This window comes from Choloepus didactylus, chromosome 6 (assembly GCF_015220235.1).
Source record: "Choloepus didactylus isolate mChoDid1 chromosome 6, mChoDid1.pri, whole genome shotgun sequence".
Taxonomy (NCBI): domain Eukaryota; kingdom Metazoa; phylum Chordata; class Mammalia; order Pilosa; family Megalonychidae; genus Choloepus; species Choloepus didactylus.
The window spans coordinates 83,361,507-83,373,709 of record NC_051312.1 but is presented as its reverse complement, the minus strand read 5'-3'; positions in this window follow the sequence as shown (position 1 = coordinate 83,373,709).

The following is a 12,203-nucleotide window of genomic DNA, read 5'->3' as shown; positions in this document are numbered from 1 at the left end:
CTACTTTTATTTACCATCTTTCCTTTCTTGGTTAAACTTCAACATGGGAAGTAAGTTTCATTGCTTTGTTCACTGGTATTTATTTCTTATGCTCATATAAATTCATGGCAAATAGCTGCTCACTAAACAGTTATTGAATTAATATATAAATCCATGAATTACTGTCATCATCTACCACATTTACTTACTCAAATCCTGGAAGAATAATTCCAGATTATTTGGAATAAGTTGGAAAGATACCCAATGTTTGTACCAGCAGTGTAAATAACTCACTTTAGAGCTATTCTTTCTCTAGGGATTCCCCAAACTGCATCCTCCTTATCACACATTTTTCACCTCTGACTACTTCTCATCACCACTTACCCTCTGGTTATGGTGATGGTACAAATCCATCATAGAATTCCTCCTATTAATGTCAAGATTAGCTATTTCCAAATTCCTGTATAAAATAGCCACTGTCAGACAGGTGTTCTTATTGTGTTAGTTTTATAAGATAAAATAATAAATGTTTTGTAAAGACATTAAACAACTACATGCAAAGGGAAGAACTGAAACTTGAAATAATCTAATCTTAAATGCTTGAATGTGCTAGAAATAGTTTTAAAGGGCTTGTAATCATTAATTTATGACATGTTATATATCAATTATACAGATGCTCATATAGGTTAAATAAATTGTATCTAACTTTCATTTACACTGGTGGTAAGTGGAAGAATTGAGATACTAATTCCAGGTCTGGCTGATCCAATAATCCAAGAAATTTCTATTGTAGCATCATAGTAGGGTAAGAATAAGAAGACAGAGCCAAAATTTTTAGCCAATTTAGTCATGAATAATTGTATAACATTCTCGGATCTGTTTCGTCCTTACTCCATAGATGATAAGGTTCAGCATAGGAGGTACCAGCAAGTACATGTCTGCAAGCAGAATGTGTGTGTGGCATGGAACATGCCTACTAAAATGGTGAGTGAGGAAAGAGAAAAGAGCAGGGATATAGAAGGTGAGGATGACACAAACATGGGATCCACAAGTCCTGGGGGTCTTAACCTGGCATCTTTAGAAGGAGAACTGAACATGGTACGGAGTATCAGTACATAGGACAGAAAGATACATGTCACATCAGTCCCAACAGTCAAGATAATGACTGCCAAACTATAAAGACTATTAATGGAAATATCAGCACAAGCCAATTTCAACACAGCCATATGCTCACGGTATGTGTGGGGTACAACATTGGTCTGGCAGTATAGCCATTTCCTTACCAGGAAGTGACACTGACCCCCGAAGAAGTGTCACTATGCCAACTTGGCCCACCACAGCATTTGTACGAATGGATGAGTGTCGCAAAGGATTGCAGATTGCCACATACCAATCCCGGCCTATAGCCCACAAGAAGCCCTGACTCCACCCCACAGAAAGCATGAATGAAAAACATCTGAGTGAGGCAGGCATGGAAGTTGATCTCATGAAAATTGAACCAGAAGATACCAACATCTTAGGAAGGGTAGATGTTGACAAGATGAGGTCTGTGATGGCTAACATGGAAAGAGAGTAGAACATGGGTTCATGGAGAACAGTCTCTGTTTCAATGATGAATAGGATGACTGAGTTAGCAATGAGGGCAACAACATACATTGAGAAGAAAGGGATGGATATCCAAATGTGCAAGTCTTCTAGACCAGGAATGAACATCAGAATGAAGGTGTTGAGACTGGCCAATGCAGTGAAGTTAAAGTCAAGCATGGTGATGCTTACTACATGCAGACCATGCTATTCTCTTTCTCTCACTTGCCCTTGGAATATTTCAGAATAAAGTCAAATGTGCACATACTCTGATAAATCTGCAATGGAATTACTCAGTGTAAAAACACAACCAGAGTTTACTCATCTTTTAAGTCCTCCTTTGTGGGCTTTTTGGAAATTAAAACCATTGTATACCTTAGTCCCAGCTATTTATATAATTAAGTACTGGTGGGAGAGGAAAATAACAGCTCTGCTAACAATCCTGCCTTAGGCTCACAAACTCTAGAGTATTCTACGGGATACTAGTTGTTCTCATCGTATACTTGATAGCCAAGATAGAGTGCCCAATAAGTAGGAGAGTTTAATCACATCCTAACAAAGCAACTGGGGAAATTCTACAACATTACTTCCTCTGAAAGTTACCTCTCCAAATTTTTTGTGATTTTGGAGACTTGTTACATGAAGCAAACTCTCAGTAGATGTACTTTAAAGCAATATGTGAAGGGATAATAAGCTTTTCAGATTCTATGCTCCTTAAATTACAGTACCTAGATTTTGCCTCCATGATACATTTTGGGGTGTTAAGAAAACAAAACAAAACAAAAAACAACCAAAGAACACATATATAGTACTTAATCATTTAATTGTATAATAGTCTCTGCACAGAACAAAGCCTTTGAAACATACACCAAAAGATACATGCTTCTTGGTTTTTCTGGATACCTCCGGAAAAAAAGGTTTTGGAAATTTGGACACACACATACACACACATATAAACAGAGAGATTATACATATATGTATGTATGCCAGTATATATATACGGGTATATACAAAAGGAGCAGGTCATTCAATTTTTCTTTTTATTTAATTGAAGTTGAGATTGCCAGCTAAGGCACATGAGCTTCTTGCCAGAACTATGAATATAGATTATACTTTGGGAAGGAAATATTGGTGATTCCAGATCAATCATCATTTCAAAAAAATAACAGTAGTAACTTTTATGTAGAATATGTACTAGGCAAAATGCTAAAAGGCATCAGCAAGTATCAATTGCTGATCTATGTAAATTCTTACAAGGTCACAATTATTACTTGTAAATTATAAAGAACTTACACCTTTACATAGGCTACATATTAATCCAAGGCTATACGACCAGCATGTTGCAGAAGGAGAAGACAAACCCTGGTTCACTCTAAATCTCCATCTTTCTTCCACAACAAAATGCAGCTGGAATGAAGATAAAACTCATGTCAAAAGTTTTCACAGATATTATCATGACTAATTCTCACAGAGGCACTCAGAGGCAATAAGGACAAAAAGCTGTTACATTTTTTCTATATAAATGAGGTTTTATGGATTAACATGGTTTATAGCAAATCTATAAAAATAAACCTAATCTCTTTCTATTCCAACACCTCAGCTGAAGCCAAAATGTTCATTGTGAAGTTAGTAGTCATTAAGGTGATTTCCTAATCAAATCATTCTTCTAATGAGCACATATACCAGCACATCCTTCCTTGTCAAAAGATGGTAAACAACTGACTAGCAGACTGTGCTGGTTTGTGTATATTATGTCGCCCAGAAAAAGCCATGTTCTTTGATGCAATCTTGTGGGGATAGACGTATTAGTGTTGATTAGGTTGGAACCTTTGGATCAGATTGTTTCCATGGAGATGTGACCCACCCAACTGTAGGTGATAACAATGATTAGATAATTTCCATGGAGTTGTGGCCATGACCATTCAGTGTGGGCCTTGATTAGTTCACTAGAGCCCTACATAAGAGCTGAGACAGAAGGAACCTGCTGCTACAGCTGAGACAGACATTTTGAAGATGTTGGAAGTTGATGCAAACATTTTGGAGAATGCCACTTTGAAATGCAATCTAGGAGCAAGCAGGTGCCAGCCACAGGCCTTCCCAGCTAACAGAGGTTTTCCAGATGCCTTCGGTGTTCTTCAGGGAAGGTACCCTACTTTTGATGCCTCTCTTTGGACATTTTCATGGCCTTCAGACTGTAACACTGTAACCAAATAAAACCCCATTATAAAAGCCAATCCATTTCTGATGTTTTGCAAAATGGCGTCATTAATAAACCAGAACACAGACTAAAAAGTTTAAACAATGGGTGAGAAAATACTCAGGAACTGCCTGATCAGGCTTCACAAGTGGTTTGCTTCCTGTGGTCAGAATACACTGTTTTTCCCTTTAACTCTGAGGCTGACCATGGAAGTCCTTGACTTATCTTCAGAACAACCAGATTTTCTGCTTCTGTCACCTGCTTTCAGTCTATTTCCAGCACAGCTGAGTACCACAAATTCACAATAATTCTGAATATTTTCCATCATTTTCAGGAAACTCCTCCTCATCCCAGACTGCTGCGGTTCCCTCATCATCTTCCTCACTCTTAGGCTTGGGTATATACATATGAACTAACTGCTCTTTCTTCCAGATTAATTATGTTGTGCTGAATCAAAGTCAGGAAATCCAGATTTGAATCATTCTCCATATGACAGGCTCATGGCAGGTTTTACAGTCCCACTTAGGGCAGTTCCAGAGGTCCAATCTCTTCTCGAGTTATTCCTTCACCTTCTGGGAATTAAGGGTGATATCTGAGGGAGTAAGAATTTTCTATATTTCATGCTCTCAGGTGGTGTGGCAGTTTGAATGTATTATGTCCCCCAAAATGACATTATCTTTTATGCAATCTTGTGTGGGAAGACATATCAGTTTTGATTAGATTGTAATTCTTTGATTGTTTCCATAGAGATGCAACCCACCTAACTGTAGGTGATAACTCTGATTAGATGATTTCCATGGAGGTGTGGGACCGCCCATTCAACACAGGCCTTGTTTAGTTTACTAGAGCACTCTATAAGCTCAGACAGAAGAAGAGAGCTTGCTACAGCCAAGAAGGACACTTTGCAGAATGCACAGGAGCTAAGAGAGGAGCTGCAGCTTACAGACACATTTTGGAGAAAGCCATTTTGAAACACAACCTGGAAGCAAAGGAAGAGGACGCCAGCCACATGCCTTCCCAGACAACAGAGGTGTTCCAGACGCCATTGGCCATCCTTCAGTGAAGGTACTCTGCTGTTGACACCTTATCTTGAAAACTTTATGGCCTTAAGACTGTAACTTTGTAACCAAATGAACCCCCTTTATAAAAGCCGATCCATTTCTAGTATTTTGCATAATGGGCAGCATTAGCAAACCAGAACAGGTGGCAAAGAAATTAAGCTTGAGAAACACTGAAGGAGATTTAAATAATCACTTTATTTCCCCAAGTTTCATACCTCTGGTGACATTAATTCAGTTAAAATTGAGGGTGCAGTAAAGTAGGAAACCTAGCTAAAGAGGACAATACAGCAATAAAGTTGAAAAATGTACCCATTCTCTACTGTGAAATTTATCATGCATGGAAAAAATCACATTGTTATACAAAACAAACATGCATGTACATCTCAATGAATCAATATACAAAACAGATATATAGATATAGATACAGATATAGATATAGAGGCATAGATACATAAATATAGATATAGATATATAGATACAGACATAAACATCCCAAAAAAACTAAGTTGGTACACTCTATGGATAGACACACACATGCGCACATTCATATGTACATATGTATTTCTATCTATAAGAATATATATATAGTTTATATATACAATCATGTATGAGTGTGTATATGTGTATCTATATAGACATACATAACACATTCATATATATAGTCATACATCCAAAGGAAGGATGGTGATATGTATTTTACACATAATACAAATATACACAGGCAAGCATGGAGGAGAATGTAACAATTTTATATTCAATAAATATTTATTAAATTATTTGCCAAGGTCTATTCTAGATGCTTTGGAAAACACCACTAGAAAAGGCAAACAATATCTCCCCTCTCAAGAAGCTTATTCTCTTCTGAAGGGATTCAGAAAATTAACACTTGAATTATATGCTATAGAGAATATTTAAAAGATCAACATTTTAGAGAATGACCAGAGTAATCACCTTATGGATGATCAAAGAAAGCCCTCACGAGGAGGTGACCTTTGACTGAGACCCAAATGATGAGAAAGCTCATCCATGTGAAAATATACAGAAAAAGACCCCAAAGGCTAAGAAAGAACAAATGAAAATGATTTGAGATGGAAATGGTTTTAACAGTTTCAAGGGACAGAAAGAAAGACTGGGCTGGATATTGCCTTTTAAATAATGATAGTGAAAAGATTTCATATCAGAAACTTATCCAGGAGTCTTTAAAAATCAGTTTAGGATTTTGATTACATTTTAAATAAATGGGAAACCAAATTTTGATTTTGAAGAGAGGATGGAGGTGATTTGAATGACACTTTAGATATATAATAGGGTATAGAGAGTTTATTTTACATTGTTACATAATTTTGAATGAAACATCAAAGCTGAGGGCAATATTTGATAAATCCACTTATACTCTAAAAAGAACTAACATCTGCAAAATCCCATATGCTTCAAATGGGACATGAAGTTATCAGATAATATTGATGGCTTCATCCCTCAAATTAAATGGCCAGAGCCTGAGGAGCTGAAGCTGGGTCTATTGTTTTCAGGTCAAGAAGAATTGTATCTAATGGCATGCTTCCTGGTTAGATGGCCATATGCTTTATTACTCAACAAGTACACATCTGAGAGTAGAGAATGCTGTTATGCTAGAAAATGGTACTCAAGATCCATCAAAACGAGCTGATCACAGCTAAGAGTTGTTCTATCATATGAATGTTTATTTCAACTACGATAGGTGCTGTTAAAAATCTAAAGCATTTTCTATTTCAGGTGCCCTAAAACCATGACATGCAGCCTAGATGCAACTGTCCAGAATGATAAAGGAGCAGGAAGATCAGAAGAAGGCTCTTAGCCAGTACAGACCCAGGAAAAAAAATGTCCTTAATTTTTGCATATTTTTTCAAAATGTGTTTTCATTGAACACAAAGAAGAGCTTTTATTAACTTCAAATGCAATTATGATTTTATATTTATAAATTCTTATAAAATGTGGTTTAAAATATTTTTATATTTTTATTATAGTAATAAATTTTCTAGGTTATGGACCGTACATATTCAAATATTTGAATAAATCGCCATGTGAACTATGTTTGGAAATTGTATGTAAGTATTTGAAACATAAAATCTGATGTAAAACAAGTTACATTTATGGAAACATTAATACATTTCTCATTATTTATAATTTAATTGGAAGTTTATACACATTCAGTATGTAAGGGCTTCTCTGATATTTTGATTTCTTTTCATTGTCATAATTACATATAAGAAATATAATTTTCAATTAATTTTAAACAGTTAAAATTCAGTTAATTTTAAATTCCATCTACATCTAGAATTTTTAGAAATTAAAAATGTTAGACAATTAAAATCTAATAGAAAGGCTAAACAACTTTTTATCATTTAATCAGAGAAAATGAGAATTATAGGCTGAAAAATAATTTTGACATTACACAATAGAAAAATAAGATGGTAAATATAGGATAAAATAAAAAACATTATAAAAATAAAAAAACATACCTGAATAAGAACTTGCAACAAACACCAATAGAGTCCCAGAAATCACAGGGAGGATATTAAATTAGAGAGAGTGAAAAAATAGCTTAACAAAATAAGAATATAAATTATTACTTAAAGCAGTCTTCTCAACATTAACAATATGATCCCAAAGACAATAAAATATTATCATTGCAAGGTAATAGCATATAATATCAAACTAGAATTGTGTACAGAACCAAATTTTCATAGATAGCAATCCTAAACAAAACATTGTCTAATCTAAATAACGTTTTAACATTGATAGTGAATATAATAGAAAGGAGAAAACCATATAACCACCTTAATATATGCAGAAAAATTTTTGAATAAAATTCAATCTATTCATGATTAAAGATAAAAAAATCTTAGAATCGGTAGAAGACAGGTATACTTAATCCAAGAAAGTACATTCAAAAATCTAAATATATAAATCTAGGGTAACTATTACATAGATTGGCAAAAGATTAAAGGCTTTACCCCAAGGTTCCTATAGGACATACAACACAATATAATAGTACCATTAAAAAGCAATTATAATTAAGACATTATGGTATCAGTACAAGAATAGAAAAATAAACCAATGAAACAATAAAGTCAAAAGGAACCTACACATGATTTATAAAAATGCATGAACAGGATGGAGTTTCCAACAAAGGCTAATGTGTTATTAGATAGCAATGTGGTAAATTGCCATATGATGTGCACCAATCTTATATCACACCCTCTCCCCCAAACAATTTCATATTGACTGTAAATTTAATTAAATATATATTTATATGCTTCATAAGAAAAATATGGGAATATATGTTCATGATCTTTAAGCAGGCTATGCTTTCTTAAATAGGACAAAAATAAATAAATAAAGGATTAAAAAGGAAAAACAAGATAAACTGAACTATGTTAAAATTAAGAATTTCTGCTCATCAATGTCACTTGTAATAGGGTGAAAGAAAAGCTGAAGAGTAAAATAATCCAGTTTCAAATATAATAAGAACAGATTAGATAGAGAATATATAAAGCTAGTAAGAAGAAGCTATGACTAACTCTCAGTAGAAAAACTGATTTATCTAAATTATTTCTACAATGTTATTCCATTTTCTAGTTATACCACAAACGTAAGATGGATTCCTCCAAAGAAGCTTTGCAATTGCTTTAATTACAAGTGGGAACATTTCAAATTCAGAATACATTTCAGTTAAATTTACAACCTGATGTTTCTTCAATCATCCACGTGTAAACTTATGCTGGAATTAACAGTAAGTTGGGTTTGTGATTACAACTTCTAAGGAAAAAGTTATTTTCCCCATCGTTTACTCAGTAAAAATGCATATTTCCTTGCTAAACCCTGAAATAAAGGATTAGGGAAGCCAATCTATTACCTGCATGAAATGATGATCTCACAAAAGATTTTTCCCTCTGAGGGAGATCCTATTTTCTTAGGCCTAGGAAAACTAATTTTAAATTAACCAGGTTTTTAAAACAACTGTCTGAGTTCCCATTTTCACTTACATATTGATATGTAATTTATTCTTTCATTGTTTATTATTTTCCTATTATTCTTTTGGGGTTATCTTTGATATGTTTACCCAGCATTCGAAAATCTTTCACAGGGATGTTAGCCCATAATATAATTGGAGCTTAAGGTTCTCAAAGGGAAAAAATGATTACACAAAATCAAAACTTTACAACTTTAAAAATATATAATACATGAAGGTTAAATTATATAATAAAATGAAAAATTCGACTTTCAGTAGACCATAGGATCACTTCCTTATTATATACTGATCACAGAAAATTAATAAAATGAAATTACATCAGAAGAAAACAACAAAATGTAAGAAATTAAAAATGACTGCTATAATTTTAACACATCAGATTGGCAAAAATTAATAAGTATTATAATCTACATTGTTGGCAAAAGCATATGCAGGAAATCCATCCATTTGCCTTTCAAGGGAATATAATTGCTATAATAATTTGGAAGCAGATTTTCAAAATATATCAATATTTAAATATACCTACCTCTTGCCTCAGCATTCCTTTTCTAAGAATTTAATCTGAATTCCAGAAACATAGAGGCCAGACACATGTAATAGAATGTTTCCTGTAGCATTGCTGGCATTAGAAATTGGAAACTATTTACATTTATAACAATAGATTTTTTTTTTTATTTTTATTGAGATTGTTCAGATACCATACAATTATCCAAAGATCCAAAGGGTACAATCACTTGCCCCTGGGTACCCTCATGCAGCTGTGCATCCATCACACTTAATTTTTGTTCAATTTTTAGAAACTTTTCATTACTCCAGACAAGAAATAAAGTGAAAGATGAAAAAAGAAAAACAGAAAAGGAAACTCTAAACCTCCCCTATCCCTAACCAACCCCCCTCAATTGTTGACTCCTAGTGTTGATATAGTACGTTTGTTACTGTTTATGAAAAAATATATACTACTAACTGTAGTATATATTTTGTAATAGGTATATAGTTCTTCCCTATATGCCCCTCTATTATTAACTTCTAATTGTATTGTCATACATTTGTTCTGGTTCATGAAGTGATTTCTAGTATTTGTACAGTTGATCATGGACATTGCCCACCATAGGATTCAGTTTTATACATTTCCATCTTTTGACCTCCAACTTTCCTTCTGGTGACATATATGACTCTGAGCTTCCCCTTTCTACCTCATTCACACACCATTTGGCACTGTTAGTTATTCTCACATCTTGCTACCAACACCCCTGTTCATTTCCAAACATTTAAGTTCATCCTAATTGAACATTCTGCTCATACTAAGCAAGAACATCTGCATTTCTTCCACAAGGCAGGAGGGAGAGTCAAAGACGTTAGAGAGGCAAAAGAAAGAGGAAACAAAAAAAATGACAGCTAGGAAGCAGCAAAAGGAAAAATAACCTTAAATCAAAGTAGAGTAAAGAATCAGACAATACCACCAATGTCAAGTGTCTAACATGCCTCCCCTATCCCCCCCTCTTATCTGCATTCACCTTGGTATATCACCTTTGTTACATTAAAGGGAGCATAATACAATGATTCTATTAGTTACAGTCTCTAGTTTATGCTGATTGCATCCCTCCCCCAATGCCTCCCCATTTTTAACACCTTGCAAGGTTGACATTTGCTTGTTCTCCCTCGTAAAAGAACGTATTTGTACATTTTATCACAATTGTTGAATACTCTAGATTTCACCAAGTTACACAGTTCCAGTCGTTATCTTTCCTCCTTTCTTGTGCTGTCTCACATGCTCCCCATCTTTCCCTCTCAACCATATTCATAGTTACCTTTGTTCAGTGTACTTACATTGTTGTGCTACCATCTCCCAAAATTGTGTTCCAAACCACACACTCCTGTCTTCTATCACCCTGTAGTGCTCCCTTTAGTATTTCCTGTAGGGCAGGTGTCTTGTTCACATAGTCTCTCATTGTCTGTTTGTCAGAAAATATTTTGAGCTCTCCCTCATATTTGAAGGACAGCTTTGCTGGATACAGGATTCTTGGTTGGTGGTTTTCCTCTTTCAGTATCTTAAATATATCACCACTTCCTTCTTGCCTCCATGGTTTCTGCTGAGAGATCCGCACATAGTCTTATTAAGCTTCCTTTGTATGTAATGGATTGCTTTTCTCTTGCTGCTTTCAGGATTCTCTCTTTGTCTTTGACATTTGATAATCTGATTATTAAGTGTCTTGGCATAGGCCTATATATATCTCTTCTGTTTGGAGTACGCTGCGCTACTTGGATCTGTAATTTTATGTTTTTCATAAGAGATGGGAAATTTTCATTAATTATTTCCTCTACTATTGCTTCTGCCCCTTTCCCTTCTCTTCTCCTTCTGGGACACCAATGATACGTACATTATTGTACTTTGTTTCATCCTTGAGATCCCGGAGACGTTGCTCATATTTTTTCATTCTTTTCTCCATCTGCTCCTTTGCGTGTAGGCTTTCAGGGGTTTTGTTCTCCAGTTCTTGAGTGTTTTCTTCTGCCTCTTGAGATCTGCTGTTGTATGTTTCCACTGTGTCTTTCATCTCTTGTGTTGTGACTTTCATTTCCATAGATTCTACTAGTAGGTTTTTTGAACTTTTGATTTCTGCCATATACATGTCCAGTTTTTCCTTTACAGCCTCTATCTCTTTTGCAATATCTTCTCTAAACTTTTTGAATTGATTTAGCATTAGTTGTTTAAATTCCTGTATCTCAGTTGAAGTGTACGTTTGTTCCTTTGACTGGGCCATAACTTTGCTTTTCTTAGTGTAGGTTGTAATTTTCTGTTGTCTAGGCATGGTTTCCTTGGTTACCCAAATCGGGTTTTCTCAGACCAGAACAGGCTCAGGTCCCAGAGGGAAGAAATATTCAGTATCTGGTTTCCCTGTGGGTGTGTCTTAGAAAATTGCTCCACCCTTTGATGCCTCGGGTCACTGTGCTTTTCTGCCCAGCAGGTGACGCCTCTTAGCCTATAATTCTTGACTGGTTCTTCTGGTTTTTTTGTGAGGAGGTATGGCCCTGTTCCCCCAGGCTGTGGGTCTGGTTCTGAAGGGAAAGGCCCCACCCCTTCTCTTATTGAGAGAAGACAGACCCCTCAGGATTGGAGGTCATTAACCATTTTCATCATGGTCTCGCTCTCTGCTTTGGTGTCTCACCCTTCCAGAGTCACAGCCTGGAAACTGAAAATGCTGGGGCTTTCTCCACTGAGCCAAAAAAGAAAAAGAAGTCCCTTCAGACCCAGTCGAGGGGAAACCCTTCAGGCTCTCCCAGGTCGGTCGTAACCCAAAGCCTCTGTCGTTGTTTGGGGCGCGTACTGTAGTGAGCAGTTCACACTCGCTACTTAAAACCCAGTTGGAGCTCA